We start from the raw sequence: 18,181 nt of genomic DNA on the forward strand, positions 1-18,181 counted from the left end.
TCACTTGAAAAATACTGCCATGTTCCTTTTTCCTCCGCAGAGTGTAGAGTATAATCAGTACATCATTCATATTGGCCATTTAAGCCGTTACTTTGGTGTCGTGCCCAAGGATACTTTGATAAGCAAGCCAGACTTTATGAGCGAGTTTATGAGAGTCAGAGGTTCCTGGCTATGCTAGCAATTTGAACAGGTGTGGCTTTCAAGTATATAAGCACTGTGGTAAACACATGCATAGTCACACTATCACAACATAGCACTCCTAATGTAAGATAATATTGTATACCTCAAGTACATTGTCAGCACATCAACAATTTATTCGCTCATCAAATGTGTCACACAGTAAACATCCACTTTGGAAGAGCCATCCATGTCACCTCCACTCCCGGAGGACTTTAACTACAGTGAAGAATGTCATTTACAATTCAGACTGTTCTTTACTTCCCTGGTTTCATCTGGCTGCGTTCCCACCTGAATGGATGAAAAGACATAATTTCATTTAGTCGGTCACTTGGGAAGAGCAGTATAGCACTTGGAGAGGTCTGCGCTACCGGATAAGGAGTCTCTGAATCAGGTTTTGCTCCTCAGGGTTTGATAGTCATTTTCAATTGCACCTAAGTACACAGCTCCCCTGAGAGAGAGGGGGAGAGAGAAACTGAAGGATAGGGGGTGAAGGAGGTGCTCAGACAGACCAGCATACAAAGTCAGAGAGAGAGAGAGTGTAAGGGGAAAGGCAAAGATGAAGGTGGGGCAGAAGGAGAAAAAGAATGAGACAGAATGAGGACTGGTAGGAAATAACAGAGTGATCTTTTCCTGCTCTGTTTTTCTAGCCCCCAAGTCTTTCACTTCTAGAAATCTCTAATTCATCTTCTGAGGGAAATCAAGCGAATAAATGGGTTCAATTGTGACATCGGTTTAACGTCGGAACGGCAGAGACCTTCACACACAAATACGGTGGCTCTTTTTCCCTCATTTTGTCTCTTTCTCCACCACACGCTCACGTACGCACATGCAACTCATGCTTCTTAATCTTGGAGACAAATCTCTAACTAATGACTCATTACTACTAACATTATCTGCTTTCTTACTGCATTTTGACACCTGTTTGAATACAACACATTCATACACACAACCACAAAGGGATATGCCACATGCACACATACATGGACACCCAGAGCTATTTTCTGAGTGTGTTCAATTTGCTACCTTTTCCATTCCTTTCTCCTGTCATAATGGGATCTCAGGGCAAATGGATTGGTCTGTCTCCCCTGTCTGCTGAAGCTGATTAGAGGGATTTAGGTCTAAAACCTGCTGATGACCTCAGGTTGTAGCCCTCGCTTTCTTTTTTTTTATCTCTTCTGACTTTCTATTTCTCTTTGTTCTTATCATGCCCATTCTCCTTTCCATTCACATGCTCTGTTTCCTTTTTTCCTCTTTCTCTTGCTTGCTCTCTCCTCCACACACACGCATACAACTTTTTTTTTTTGACTGACAGCTCTCGTTTTGGTGTCCTATGACCTCTCTAAAAACGATCTAATATTAGTGGTTGAGGTTGCTGTGTCGACCAGTTGACGACTGTTGTAAAGTTGTCAATGTGATGTGGTTGGTTCCCTGATATGTGATACCCACATAGTAATGCCCAGCTGGCATCACGTGGCTGTCAACATGCCGTACCAAAGCCTTGAGTCCTTACGCACACACACATGTTCACATTTAAATTCATATTCACACAGCATCTGTATACATGCCAACATATGCACTGAGATGGGTGTACATTTACACTGATACACATGCAGATCCAGCTGTTAAGAAATGCACAAATGTACACATGCATACACACTCTTAAGCATGACAAGTCATACACTAAGGGACAGATTATCCAGGGATCTTTTTTATCTGCTGCACAACTGTTAGCCTTGAGAGGTCAGGGTCAAACCAATCCGAGATTGCAGAGAAATGTGTTCACCAATCAATGCTCCATTATTTCCTTTTCACTTTCCCCTGGCAGTACAGCTCTTGTCATCAGTCAGTCTCCTCTTGCGTGTTTTCTTTCTCTCTTTCAATCTAAAGCTCCTGAGAGACACAATTTTAGGCATTGTGAAATCCTTGAGAAACATCTAAATCTCTTTAGACTGTGATAGAAAGCCTTTAAAAGCTGATGGAAAGCTATTGTATTCAGCAGGGAGGGTTCAGTAGTTCAACAGGAAAGGCTTTATGGACACAGACGGTGAATTCAGAGAACTTGCAACAAGTGCAGCACTCTCTTCACTTTTGATGAAAAAATACTCCCAGTTTGATTAAATTTAGTTTGGTTTGGTTTACTGTAAACATTTTATATTTATGAAGCACCTCTCTCGCTCAGGGTCATCCAAACAGTCAAGATTCTGGTTTAGATATAAAGAGTCACTAATCAAAGTTTCTTGAGAAACTCCACTTAAACTAAGTAGCTTTGTGAAATACAGATGTGGACCAGAGTCCACCTGACTGTATATTTTCCCTGCAAATGTTTCAAGGTTCATTAGGCAGCAGAATGAGGCAGCAGTTTGACAACAAGAATATATTTTATGTTGAAACCCAAAGAGTAGGAGTGACCCCAAAGGCCAGACTGCACATAGCAGGTGGTGTTATGGATTTGTATGTGTGGGTGTCTATGTGAATATTTGTGTGTGTGCCTGTCTGTGTCTGTCTCTGTGTGTGAGTGATTACCCCAGCTGCAGTGAAATAAACACATCAGTGTGTGGTGACAGGCCTTCCACGTGTCTATCCCTAACACACACACACACACTCACACATACACGCATATAAACACACACAGTGTCAGACAGTAACTGGATATGTGTCTGGAGCCTGGTCAAGATCCTGTCACATTCTTGACCACTCAATCCACACCCTAGATTAGTGCAAGTTATTCACTTGGATAATGGATTTTGATCAACATGTACACTGTCTGTCTAAGTGTAATTGTTCGCATCATAAGATAAATTATATATGAAAGTCAGGTACTTTCGGCGTTTTGTTTGAAGAAGTTTATGTAATTTTTTTTTTTTATATTTTCATCACAATGAATTCACAATATATCATTCTTATGTGTACCATGGTGGCATAGAGAGATGTCCTTGAGCAAGACATACATTCAGCTGTCAGCTTCAAGGTTGCTGTTATGTAGCTGACCACAGCCAGCAATCGAAAAAAAGGAGTTTTACCTACAGGCACACTTCACACGTACACACGTATACATTTGATCTCTAACCTCCTTGATAGTTACTGTTGATGTCATTTTTTGTAATTGACTTTCTTTGTTAACCACTATGGAATTAGAGTGTGAATGTGTGTGTGTATATGGGTGTGCCTCTGTGTGCGTGAATGACTCTTTGTAATGCAAATCACAGCAGACTTTTCTGTCAGAAGGGATCAGTGGCATGGTGTGATGTGGGCAAAACGCTAACGGCTACCTTGCTCTCACACTCATACAGTATACTGTACACAGTCAAACACACACACACACACACACACACACACACACAGTACATTTCAGTCCCTGCAGTCACCATTGTTAATGTGTCATATGATGACGTTTACTAGCAGAATCTATCTGGAGGTTATAACATTGGTGCTGGTGGAGTGCTTTAAATGGACAGTGAAGGTGACAGTGTGAATTAAACTGTCTAACAAATAAGAAATGCTCTGTTCCTCTCTCCAGAGATAAAGCAGATCTATTGAATTCCTTTAGCTTTAAAACCCTTTTAGATCCCACGAGAGCTCAATGTTCTGTGCTTCTGTCTTTAAAAATAATAAACTATTCACAAGTTCTGAATACATCCAAAACATGTATTTAGCCAGAACATGCTATCAGTAAGGGTTAGGGTTAGTTCCAAATTCCATCTATAAATAAATAATATCTATAAAAATTCCATCTATAAACCATTTTAATAAGAAATGGTTTATATTTAATAAAGCACTGGATTTTTCCTTATAGCTTTACAAAGTGGTGTGTCTGCTGCACCAGAAGAATTTAAGTCATTTTTATCCTGGCCGTTCTCTAAAGGAACACTTGTGTATATGTTTTTGTACCTGTGTGAGTGTGTTGGTGTGTATATGTGCGTCTGTGCACAAAAAACAATTTATGTAATGCTGCTTCCCCAATAGATCCTTACCTTAATCCTCTTTGAGCTAGCATAGTAAGCCCCACGGTTCATCTCCCATCACATTTTACCTTGATCCTCAACCTCTGTCAGAAATCATCACCGTAATCCACAGATTAGTCAGCAATCTCTTTTTTTTTATTCCAACTGCCTAGGTGAATTATTGAAATGGTGTTAAGATTATTAAAATGCTGTTGTGATGGTCTATCATTGCAGAGTAATTTACAAATGGGCCAGCTGAGGAAGAGCAGCTTTTGCATTGTGTGCTCTGATATTTTGGTGGTTAATGTATTGTGGTAGGATGTCAGGGATGTAGAGAAGGATTATGATCATTATCTAACGATGTGTGTTCACCGACCTAAGTGGACACACACAGATGCACGCACATGTTTGCACACATACAACTCCTATACAGTATCCTTTATCCTTTTTTAAAATCAAATTTCAGGCTTTTTATTAATATCTTACACTGCACTGGAACTTTAACTCTCCTGTTTTATCTCTTATTCTATTTTATCTTATTTTTATTTCCAATTTAACACATTTTTACTGTATTTAAATGCCTTTTTATATTGCCTTGTGTTGCTTTTACATTCTATCTTGATGCCTTTCATGTTTTATGTAAAGCACTTTGATTCGTCTTGTTGTTGAGATGCGCCTTGCCTTGCCTTGCTTTCACACAGTGTATACCAGTGCAGTCTTTTATAACCACTTTGTATTTTCAAAAGGGTAGTGTCACACTTCAAAAAATGATACATCTAGAATTATACATCTAGTGTTAGCTGTAATTTTAGGAGCCTTGGGAGGCTGCCCATCCAGTGATAAGCCATGTCAGTAAATTCAGGCATTAGTCAGATCCCACTCCAAAGCCAGCAGACTGTGCAGAACTGCATTGGAAATGTGTGTTTTCCATTGCAGAATCTCAGCATCAGCTATCAGACTTCCTCACTACTTTATGTTGACTTCTCTCTCTCTTTCTCTGTCTGTGTCTTCATGCACTCAAAATCTGCAGTGTATATGTTGCTCTCTTTCTCAGTTCAGTTACAATTAGTTCCAATCACTGCTTCTGTCTAGACAGAGAAATTCAAATATATATTTGTTTGCATTTTCTTTCTTTCTTTCTTTCTTTCTTTCTTTCTTTCTTTCTTTCTTTCTTTCTTTCTTTCTTTCTTTCTTTCTTTCTTTCTTTCTTTCTTTCTCATGTAATGGTAAATTTAGAATGCATGCATTGTTTGCAGTTTATAACTGGAATGTTTTTTTATGAAAAGCCTAAACTCACATGTTTATCTTGGCTTTCTCACACATGGAAGAATTTTCCTATTTCAGCCCTCACAGTGACTGTAACTGCAAGCACTTACTGTACATTTGCTTACACCATCTAGGCCATTTAAAGAAACTATCAATCAAATTCCAAAGAGGGAAGCTTCTCATTACATATAGTTGCCCTGTGTTTTGTTTCTTAACTGACAACCTCAACCTGCATTATTTTCTTCCCTGCTTAGAGAGGACATGAAGTATGCAGGCCAGTGATCATATGTAGTTTTAGTTCACTGTGGTCTGAGTAAATAAGATTTTATTAACATAGCACCTTTTTAAAACAAAGTTACAAAGTGCTGCACAAGATACAGATACAGAAAAATAAACAACATACATATACCGTTATATACAAAAAATAAATTAAATAAATTAAAGCCCCTTTACAGGGAAGGCAAATTGGTACAGATAGGTCTTGAGATTTTTTTAAAGCTGTTTACAGACTCAGCTGATCGAACAGAGGGAGGGAGACTGCTCCAGAGGGATGGGGCCCTAACAGCAAAAGCACACTTACCCTTGGATATGCGGAGGAGGCAGGGTATAAATAAGAGACCTCGGTTGGAAGATCTGAGTGGCCCAGAGGTGAAGTAAGAATGCAAAAGTTTGGAAATGTATGAAGGGGCAAGACCATGTAGGGCCTTGTATGTGATAAGCAGTATGTTGAAGTCTATTCTATACTCTACGGGGAGCCACTGAAGGGATGCAAGGATTGTTGTCATGTGGGATTTACAGTTGGTTTTGGTTAGCAGACTCACATGAGGATGTCATTTGCCTCTCTTAGTAGTGCTGTTTCTGTACTATGTTGGTGGTGAAAGCCAGATTGGAATTCATTGAAAATATTGTTTCCTTCAATCACCTGCTGTACAACGATTTTTTCAAGAATTTTGGAGATGAATGGTAGTTTTGAAATAGGTATGTAGTTATTTGGTTGAGTTGGATCAAGGGCAGGTTGTGAAGTTTGAGTCTTTTTGAAACTATAGGACTTTGTTCTTTGTGTGTGCAGTGTTCTGAGGGTTGAGTGAGTGCTTGACTCTGAAGTGTAAGGGTAGGAGATAATGAAGGACTTTGTGTGGATTCACCCACACCCCCCAAATCAGGAACACCTTCTCTCTTCCCTTTCATTACCTATTCAAAGGCTTGGCAAACAATATAGGATAGTTCGCCTTAGCATTAACACTTCCTTTTTAATGTCTGCCCTGAAGTGACATGGAAAGACTATTAAATGTGCTGGTGTTGAAATGTTGTTGACCCTTCATTATGTTTTTTTTAAATTAATACTTATTTGTTGACTGTTATCACTGATTTTCTGCACCCACAAGGAAATCTTGCAGCTATTTTCTTCTATTTGTCCCCTTTGGTGCTCTGTCTCTGTTTACGTCTTTTACACATTGTTGTGGACTCTGCCTCTCTCTCAATGGTCTTTTTTCTCTTTGTCTCTTTCTGTCACTATCGCTGACTCTCTATCTTCCTTGCGTCCCTTGTCTTTTTGACGTGGTTCTGAGACAAAGCTGTGGATTGATGGTGACATGACAGTGTAGAGTGTACTGCATTGTCAGGCAGCTACCCGTGCTGCCCTCGGCAGTCCTGACAGTGTTGTCATGGATGAATGAACACACTGTTTTGACACAGGGTGTGACAGTGTCAAAAATAAAACTCTGCTCTATTCTGTCAAGTTTTATAAGTTGTTAGACCTTGTAAGTCTTGTAGGACCACAAGAAACTTTGAAAATGTTAAAGTTGTGCACATGAGTCTGTAACATCTATAAAGAGTTTCTTATTGAATATCAATTATAATCCAAAAAAAACATTAGAAACTTACTTATGAGATGATTGAGCACCTAAAAATAGTTCTGAAGTCTACTTATGGCAAGAGTTGCGATGTTATTTTATATGCTTAACTACTGGAGCAACTGGGACAATAAATTCCTCATTTGGGACCAAGACTGAAAAAGTTTAATAAGCCAGTCCTTCGAATAATTGCAACCAATTAATTGTTCTTCACTTACACTATTCAGTGGCACTATTCAAGTAGTCTTCAGTGAATTACTAAAAGAGGTCATTGTCAGTACAATTAATTTTTTCATAAATTTTACTGTGTGGATAACATTATCAGGTGGTGAGTGTGTCAGATGTTGTAATGATATGTGATCTTCCACTGTCTGATTGTATAACCCATTATTGTCTTGCATTCAAGACTACTTAAAATGTTCAGTGGTGTGAAATGAAATATGACTACATTTTTGCTGAGCTGTATTAACCCATGATACTTCTTACATCCTGGAATTGTATTGAAACATTAGCTTATCAAACACTCTGCCAAGACACTCTCGGCACTATTGATGCTTTGCTGATTTCAGAAGCATAATTCTTTCAAAGGTAGAAGGCTGCAGGCTACTTAAGCGTGACCTGGCAGAGACTGATGTACAACACTTAGTGATAAGATGCTCCTGTAATTCTTTGGGGAACCATAGAGAAAGAATATGCTGCTCATGATGGTATCTGTCTTTTTGTCAGTAAAACCTTCAATTTTATGCACAGCAATGCATAATAGTGATTTCAAAGATGTGGTATAGACCAAGGCAGGTTAATTACTCTACTGGAAAAGGTGGTTTTAGTAACTGAACACTGTTGGCTCCATATAATGACAATATTATATGTATTTTATGATATAAACCTTACAAATATTTACATTGAATATATGCTGAAAAAACTAGAAGGTTATACAGTATATTTCCCTTATTTGCACTGAACTTTGGCCCTGGACTGTTTTTAGGATATATTGTTTCACCCTAATGGCATCTTTTCATGTTTACATCCAGATTTCTGGTTGTTGCTGCTTGGCATCTTTACCCAGCTGTATATCCTTCACTAAAATACAACACTAACAAACAGGGAGGTCTCCAATAGTTCAGCTGACCCGGCTAATAAAGCAAAGCTGATTTTGTTATTGGGCGATTTTAATAACACTAGAGAGCTGGAGAGTCAATTAAAAAGGATTAGCATGCCCCCAATCAGCTCAGAGCCTCTTCATGCTTTAATGATTATGGAGTGTCATCAGCACTCCTACACTGTGCAGTGAATCAGCTTTGACATATGCACACACACACGTTGAAACATTAGAACAAATGCCTGTGCATGCACAACTGTGTGTTATAAAAGTACTAAAAGGGTTAGCTTACCACTTTTAACAGAAATATGTACTGTACATGCATGCACAAACACATTTTAATACTTGTTTTAATGTTCACCAAAAAAAAGCTTTCTTCTTTTAGGTTTTACTGTCTGTGTTTTGTACTAAAGTAAATAAGTAGCAATATTTCATAAAAAACAAGAATTGTGAAACTTAAATATGTTGTTTTTTGTACATGTACGTGAGTTAAATGAGGGATTTTGTACAGTTTAGTTTGAACCATGACCCCTGTTTACATTGACTGACAGCACTCTTGGGTAAATTAAGTTGAAGAGGTTTTCACATTTTCAAGTTTTCATTTTTTACCTTCTGAATTAAAAAGCATTATTTTTACATTACACTACTAAAATACTTTGACAAAACTGAACTGAATTTGAAGGAGAGAGAGATACAGTACATCTAATTGCTAATTACCCTGAGTGTGTGAAAACACGGAAAGACTTGAGGACACACATCTTTGTCCTACTGAGAACGGAGTGAGAAAATTACCTTGACCATGACATTTGAGAAAAGAAGAGAAACCCATTGTTATAAAACCAATAACACACACCTCCAAGTAAATTAATGTAATTGCTCTAGGCACAATTTCTGATGACCCCAAGAAATCAGAATTCTTGACTGTAATTACTGTGCATACACGCACCGGTCATTTCATTATGTACACATGTGCAATCTAATGCAATCCAATACAACAGCTCTGCCATAAATTCTACTTTTACAAAGCTCATACATTTTCAGTTTTTTATATATTATGTATACTTTGAAAAATGTTCATAATATTTTGTCCACCCCATGAACATACATGAGGGTGGCAAAATATTAGGAACATAATAATATTCAATATAATACACTCCAGTACAACCATCCACTAGCACTTCAATAATGAACATAGAGTAGAATCTTCACCTTTCTGATAATATCAACAAAAACTGAAAATATATAAGCTTCGTAAAAGTAGAATTTATTGCAGAGCTGTTCTTTGGATTGCACAGGTGTTCCTAATAAAGTGCTTGGTGAGTGTATAATAAATGTATATGTGAAAGATCTAAAAATGAAATCCAATTAGGACAAGTCGCTTGGGTGCCTGGAACAACTTGTTAGAGGAGTGTTTATTCAAAGATGATTCAGACATTATAGATTTTTTAGGTCATAATGCTGAAACACTTAAATTGTTCTTTAGCTGTATGTGTCTTAGAATTTCCTTCCACTCTTCTCATCTGTACCTTCTTTATTTATTTCTTCTTTGAGTCTGTCTCTTTCACCTTTCTTTCCGTCCTCTCTCGTCTTCTGTTGTTGCCATTAGTGATGTTAAAGTACTTAGTGAACTGGAGGGTTCAGCAGGAAAGGCAAAATACATCACTGTCCAGAGAAATAAAGAAAGCAACAGAGACACAGATACAAAGGGCTTCAACACTTTTACCGCATTGACCCGTAACCATGCACAGGGCTGTTCTATAATTTAACAACCTGTCAATCATTTCAGCACTAGCTCACAGCAACCAGGGAAGTCAGTTAGGCAACAACACCGCCTTTAAAGACTTGAGGAAACTCTATAAAATCTCACTCAAGGGCACTCTCTGTGCCTGCTTAAGTTTAGGCATTGAATTTATCATTATTAGTAGTACTTATAGCAGGGGTGGTAGCGGTTGCAGTAGTAAATGTAAAGTAGAACTAGTTGTAAAAGTAATTTGTTTCAGTATTTTATTATGTAATAATCCTGACAATGAGTGTGTGTGCGATAACATTCTGTCAAATAATACCAATAGTTTTAGTTATGTTTAAATAAATAAAGTAATAAAGCAACCAAATTTAATGAAAACATTAATAGTTTTATGTTTGAATAGTCTGACAGCTTGCATCAATGTCATCGTATTTCAGTTAGCTCTTATGAAATATTTATGTTTGATTATACCTCTAGAACAAATACTACCTTATTACATTCCCTGGTTTGCAGATCAGACTAGAACACCATGCTATGTTAGAACAGAGGAGAGAACAAGTTTAATATTTTCACTTTCTAACTTCCAATTTTTTCTCACAAGTAGAAAATGTTCCCTTTTTGATCTTTTTCCCTGGTGATATTAGAGGTGTTGATTCTGATTCCAGCTGTTACTAGGTCAACGTCTGTTTGGGGAAATGTTCCCCCAACATGTCTGAGCTGTTGAGTGGATTTGGATGTTTTCAGTTTTGCATCCTCCTCTAATGATTGGAGCCCAGGGTCTCATTTCAACTTTCTGTCCTCTCAACACTCTCACCCCAAACTGTCATCTCTTTATTTTTCACGCTCCATTCAGCCACCAGTTATCACCTATCACAGTCCTGACCCATTTTCATCTTTAGAGCTCTGAATGTCTTTCTATTTGTTTGTCTGTTTATTTTATCTTTTTTTTCATTTAGTCTTTATTCTACTTTCCTCTTTTCCTTCTTTCTTCTCATCAGTTCTTGATTCTCAAATAAAATTAATAAGCATGACTTGTAAGTTTGGCTATGAGTAAAGACATGCTACCTCATTTATTGTAGTTTACAAATGCTGATGCATTTCTTTCATCTTTCACTAAAAATGTTATGGATAGACCAGTCCAACCAAATACTGGTAGAAATATCTAATTATAAGCAGCCATTAATCTGGCACATACTAGTGCAAAAGTTGAATTTTACATGAGCAGGTCACCATAGATGGCCACCCTCAAAAAAAATAATGAACAGTCCATAACTTTAAAGTCTAATGTCTCAGAGAGAATTAATGAATTTGCTCCCTGAGCTTCAGGCCTGCCTTTTTTTCCTCTCAATGTCTCAGTGCCTCCCTGTTCTCTCCCCCAAAGCTACCTGGTTGTCTCCTCCACAAGCATCCCAATTTGCAGTACATTAAAAAACCTCAGGCATCATACTTTCAGTGATCTGTAATGGAATGTGTTTAAAAACCAAGAATCTCCTCAGCTCCCTCTTATCTCCTCAGCCGAAAGCTCAAAATCTAACAAGTAGAGAATAATAATTTAGTACAAACATAAGGATGATGGTAATTTATTGTAAAAATTGCAGACTAAAAAAAACGACACAGTGGGTGGTCAAATATGACACATAGTTACGTTTGAGTGACAGATGCCATCTAGTGACCATAGTAATCATGACCTGGAGCATTGTCGTATTTCCATGTATATAAGTTGTCAATTTTCCTCATTCGTAGGAGGCATTAACCCAACAACGGACTTTGCCACAGAAGACTGCAGTTCGTTTCATGTTTCCATCACGTGTCACATTTCTAGCCAGTCCAGACAGTTTTTTAAAAAACTTAACCATGGTCGCCTCCTGACCTTAACCCCATGGTTGTTATTGTAGCAATGACAACGAAGGTCACTCAACTTTAATGAAGTAGTAACTTTAACCCACACCACATGTTTCTCTAACCTTAACAAAGTGATCATTTTAACCCAAACCATGATATTTCCCTAAATCTAACCAAGTGTACCTAAACCTAAATTTCCTCTAAAAATACAGTTATTGAAACAAACGATAGACTGCAGTTAAACATTAAACTTGTGAATATTGAAACTGCAACCAAAATTAATCAAGATTCATCATGCTATGTGACATTACTTTTGACAGTTTAAAAAGGTCATGGAAAAATCGCCTCTGGTCACGTTTTGTTTAACCTTTTAACTGTGGACAACTTTATTTCCTTCTCATCCTTTTTTACTTGTGTTTTCAGTTCAACTTGTTCGTATCTTCAGCGATTATCAATTTTTATTTCCTGGAAATAAATGTGCAGCTTTAACGAAAATCCTTCTTGTTGGCTGAATTGTATTTTTCACCTTGCAATGTTATTTTATTGAACTGTGTGTCAGGAAATGGTTGGAATTATCAGGCTTCAGAAAATTCAATATCACAACTCTTTGTTAATAGATGTCTCTGCCCTCAGCTTCATAGTTTGCGTATCAGCCTTCATGTTTTGCTATCTACCACCTCTTTCATGTGTTCTGAACTTCCATTTTCACCGTCACTGCCCTTCCTCTCTGCCTCCTTCTCTTTTCTCACATCTCTTTTTCCCATCTGCTCACCAACCACCTGCACCACGTCTCCAAAGTGCAGCCCATCTATCAATCCCCCACGGTGGTAGTCTATAATGCCTGGATCTCTGCTGCTTGAGAGGAGGGCTGGGGAAAACTAGCAGTAGCCCCATTTACTGGTGGATTTTTTTTCTTCTCACGCACACACTTACAGACAAAAACACATGCACACACACTTCATGTTTTGACACATGGGATCTAGGATAAAATATTACCCTCGCCAACTTCCTTCTGTCTTCTACTAATTTTCTTTCACTTCTCCCTCCCTCTCTCCCCTGCATTCCTCACATGACTTTTACTTTTCTTCTCTTGTTTTCCCAAGTGTTGGGCCTAATGGATTACCCCAGTATATCCTCCGCATCTAGTCTATCCATTCCTTTTTCTCTCCATTCAGCACCTCAGTCCCTCTCTGCTCCCCCGCCATTCTTCTTTCCCTAATTGTTGACATAGTATGGAAATTCCAAATCGTGCTCCCTCTCCTTCAGTCTCCCGCACCTCCTCATTACCTTTTCATTTGTCCTTTTCATTACATTGCGTTCTCTTTCTCTCTCCCTCCACGGTCTTCCTCTCTCCCTTCCTCTCAGGCTTCCTCTCCCTATTTGTTGACATTGTCGGGTTAGCTTTAATGGATCACCCACAGATATCTGCTCTTAGCTTGCACTCCCTGTTTCCTCATCCTCCTCCACCATAATCACTGCCTCCCTAACTCTATATCTTTCCCTCTTTCTCTTTCTCTCTCTCTCTCCTTCCTTTACCGTTGCCGTGGAAATACCTTTTCTCTATCCGACACTCTCTTGAGATTGTTCCCCATCCATCTTTCCCTCTCTCTGTCTCTCCCCACTCTTGAATGTTGACATGAGAGGGTGAGTCTGATAGATCACTCCGAAGCATCTGCACCTGTGTTAAATCTCAGAGGTAACACTGTGTGTGTGTGTGTGTGTGTGTGTGTGTGTGTGTGTGTGTGTGTGTTTACCCTATAGAAGCCAATACAGACTTTCTGTTCAGTACATCTGTGACCTCCTTTAGTGCCGAACAACTTCCTCGTCTTTCCTCTCCTCCTCTCTTCCTCTCCTCCCCTCTCCTCATACTCCTCACCTGCTTTCACGTGTTCTCCCTTTTCTACTTCCGTCCTCTCCTTTGTATTATTTATAAGTTTACATTGCAAAAAGAGGAACTTTTAGCTTTGTCACCTTATTTTAGTTTTAGGGACATACTACAGTATGTAGTAAGTAAGCAGCGCTGAATCTTGCAAAACAAATGCTGCGTTTTGATATAATGCAACACCGTGACATTTACAAGTACAAGTCACAGCTGAGTAAAATAATACCCATGTATCATGTGTACGTGCTATGCATCATTCATTGGAAGTGTACCAAGGTGCATTGGAGTAGTAGGTTATAAATAGGCCTCTGAAGGCCTGTCCCAGTCCAACTGGTTGTCCTCCTGTGTCCCAGTTCTGTCTGTGCGGGACACCTTGGAGAGCTCTCTGCTATTCCTCACACTCTGGTGCACATTGGGGATTCTATCTCTTATATATGTGCTTCTCCCTCAATGCCCAAGTACATTTTAATTCCTTGTGGTGCGACTCTCTTTTAAGAACGTACACTGGGAGTCCTAGTTCTTCTTATGTACAAGACCTCAGAGAATTCTCCCTCTTTCCTTCCTCTTATCTTTCACAATCCAGTAGATTATATATGGTGCATATATATTTTTTTCTCTTTTTTTTAATACTGTAATATGAATGTATGCTATGGAAAGTAGTCTTTATACTTCAGCAAGTCTCTCCTCTGTAATGGTGACTAAGCCACAGTTCTGTATAGAAGGCTACAATCCACATTTTCTACATTTTTTGCTGTATAAACATTCAATTTTGCTAAAAAATCACCTGTCTAAATAATAAGCCAGAATACTGTATTAGGTAATATGGAAGTATTACATGGTATGATCTTTACCGTATCTTTGCCTGTTATCTGCTTTTCTTTGTAGATTGTCTTATGAAGCAATGCCTGTATGTCTTTTGATCACATTGTAGCAATTACTTGATTTACTTTACTTGGTTTATAGGAGGTATATATGAAGTTATATGAAGTATGACTTTGAGACCAAACTGCTTTTTATCAAAGGTGTCTTTTAGAACATCAGTGAGGGATGATTGTCGATGGCGACCCAGTTATGTCAATGTGGTTAATTGGGTCTTTATGTCACTCGCCTGGATCTAGTTAATTAAGCTGTCAGAGCCTCTGAAATCCCATGTTGGCATGCACACACACTGACATCCACACATACACATGCACACTTCTCTTACATCCTATATATACGCACGCACATGCACAGTGACCTTATTTTAACCTGCACAATCTGCCCAGTCTGCCCAGTCCTGGCATGTATTGTATTGTAGTGGGGTTTGTGGCTGTTGTAAATTCCCCACAGTAGCAGTGGGCAGCAGGATTGTCCTAATCACCTCCCAAGTGTAGCGGGGATGCAGACAGAAACACCAGGACATATGGCCAATTAAGACAGGGAAGTGAAACGGCACAGATATACTGTAGGTAACTGAAAATCACACCTCACACAATCAATGTAATTCATGGCAAGGTCATCATTAACAACTGTTCCTTGCTACTGCGTGGACATTGTGAAGAATTTTAAATATAGCCTGGATATCAATCAATTTCTTGGGGCTGTATTTGTCGAATTCGTCTGTTTTCTTTTTTTCTGTCTGTCTAGACTGTTTCTTCTATCTTCTTTTGTCAATCTGTCTCCTTACATATGCATCTCTCTGTTTCTTTTGTCTGTTTATCCACTATGTATTTGTTGAACAGCCTCCTGTCAATAATGTCAGCTCCCTTATCATACTCCTGAACCGTGTTTTTTTTTTTTTTAAAGCAAGCCACAGTTATTTGATGGCAATTCAAATGGAAACCCTTTGTCCCTGCCTCTCAATGTCCGATGTCTCTACTCATTTCTGAAGCATCTGAGGTGAAGTTCCCTCAGAAGTGACACTCTTTTATAAATATGTCTGAAGCTGGGTTAGTCAAAAAGTAATGCTAACAAGTGCAAGGGACCAAAACTCAATGGCTTGAATGAAAAGGAAGATTGATTTTGTTTGTCTCAAGGTAAGGGATGACTAACAGGAAAGTGCAGGTAGAGGAAGAGCACATCACTGCAGTAGAGGTATCTGTAAGGTGAAGCCCTTGAAGTTGAGAGGACAGTTAGACCAGAGGTTTTGTTGGCACCAAATGTAGCTATTTGTATTTATTACAGTACTATAAATTGGCAGGTATGGAGGTGCCAAGAACCGATGTGAGCTAGAGTCATGGCAGTGTGGAGAAAAGAGAATGAACACAAACACACACACTATATCTTCTCCCCGCAAATCTCATTTACTTCAGCTTGGTTTCCCAAATCAATGGTATCTACTTTTGCTCGTGCAAATTACAGGGCTTCTGGTTATGTGAGAAAACTTACATATACTGTAACAGGGCGGTTGTTTGTTTCATTCTGTGGAATAGGTTGGATTTTAAACACAGATGTGCAGGAAGAATAGATCTGAATGTAGTAAAGGAGAATCTTAAAATATGATGCATTATATAACTGTATAGTCTAGGTAAGATACCAAAGTTTCTATACAGATAGAAACATATCTCAGTGGTATCAAACAAATTCAGCGTGACTAGGTGTCACATTCATATTCATTTAGGATATATGAATACCATCAGGATGTTTCCTCAATGAGACAACTGTGAATAAGAAAGTAGCTTTCTTAGGAAGCACATCATAAAGAGTGAAGATCTGGATTCATTCATTTAGTTTTGAGTGAGCTACCGTACTAAGGCTGAACAGTACTTTTTTTTACCATTAAATTATATAAACTCCAGATTACAAAAGTACCTTATCATAAAACACACCAGGATTACTATAAACAATAATTACTCCTGCAGCTCTGTTGCCACTTGAGAGCTGTTAATGAGTATTTCAATCCCTAATACTAATGACGGGATTAGAAATTTCTAAACTAAAATGATCACTAATTTGATTGAATTTTAGCCTGTCAGATCCAAAAATGTTTTATAAATGCTCAACGGTCAAGTTTGTATCTACTGGGTGAGCTTTTTGTACAACACATTTAAGTAGTTTCCACCATAGCCGCATGTTTCCATGACACCTGTCTGTGTGTTAACTCTGAGATGACCACATAAATGAGGAATAAAAGGACACTTCCTGGTGTATCACGGTAATTTCATTTGATACATTTAGAGTCTTTAAGTGCTACATTTATCTGATGCTGAGGAGAGCAATTTGCAACAAATTGTTTTTTGTTTGTTTGTTGTTGGGTTTTTTTTTCTATTTCCATGATGGTTACTCCTCTGTAATTGTTTGAAACAACAAAGTCCTTTTGTTCATCTTACCACAATGAGCTAATTGTTTTGTCTAATATCAGTGCGCATACACACGCGCGCACACACACACACGCACACACAATATCTTCACCATATTCATGTGCGCTGATGGATTAAATTTCTATTAGCTTTCCTCGATTGAGTTTGAAGATTGTTGATTAGCCAGTAATGGCCTTTGTTACTGCACTAATGAATAGCTTGATTACTATTCTACTTAGCTACACATCAGGAGGTGGGTGATGTGTGTGTGTGTTGGTGTAGGTGTGTGTGTGGCATCTGTTGGTATTATCCTCTGATAAACACACACACACACGCACACACAGTTATAGTCAGTTGTCTGGGTTTGTGTCAAGAAAGCTGATGGCAGCAGAAGAGAAAGATAGATGGTCTGCTCTGCCAACACTCATCTCTCTCTCACTCTCTCTCTCTCTCTCTCTCTCTCTCTCATCTAGTCTGTCTATGCCTCTCAATATGTTTTCTCCCAACTGCTCTCTATTTCTCTAGCCTTCTGCCGCTCGATCTATTGTCTTTTCTTAATGCCTCCATTCTCCTCTTTCTCTTTCTGACCCTCGCATCCTCTCTCTCTCTCTCTGTGTGTTTCTTTCTTGCCTTCCTGCTTTAATGTCCTCACTCTCTCCTTTATCTCTGTCTTGCTTTATTTTCTGCTGACTGGACTGACCTGGCTCTTGAGATCTGGGTTGGCATGTTTTGTGTGTGTGTGTGTGTGTACTGTTAATATGTCTGTGTGAGCATACGTGCATGTGTGAGTGTTTGGTAATGGAAACAAGCATGCCAATTACAGCGATGACTCTCTAGATGCCAGTCAGAGCCAATGATAATGAGTGTGGCACATCTGGCAGGTGTGTGTGTGTGTGCCTGTCTGCCTGTGCCTGTATGGGGGATGGAAAGGGTCACAGAGGACAAGATGCACGCACATACGTTTGTGTTATTATTATTAATGTGTGTTATTATTTATTAAAAGTCCCACATGTGCGCACGTATAGCGTCTGTGTTATTAGTACAACTCAGCCATTCATCTGCACGTGTGACTCCTAACACATAGGTGTGTGTGTGT

At 38.7% G+C, this 18,181-nt stretch overlaps 1 protein-coding gene across 3 annotated transcripts in view; it reads left to right on the forward strand.

Annotated features, from left to right (window-relative positions):
* Positions 1 to 18,181, forward strand: part of unc5ca (unc-5 netrin receptor Ca) — a 211,469-nt gene that overhangs the window by 127,415 nt on the left and 65,873 nt on the right. The window lies entirely within an intron of this gene.

This window comes from Thunnus thynnus, chromosome 2, assembly GCF_963924715.1.
Source record: "Thunnus thynnus chromosome 2, fThuThy2.1, whole genome shotgun sequence".
In the NCBI taxonomy this organism is placed as follows: domain Eukaryota; kingdom Metazoa; phylum Chordata; class Actinopteri; order Scombriformes; family Scombridae; genus Thunnus; species Thunnus thynnus.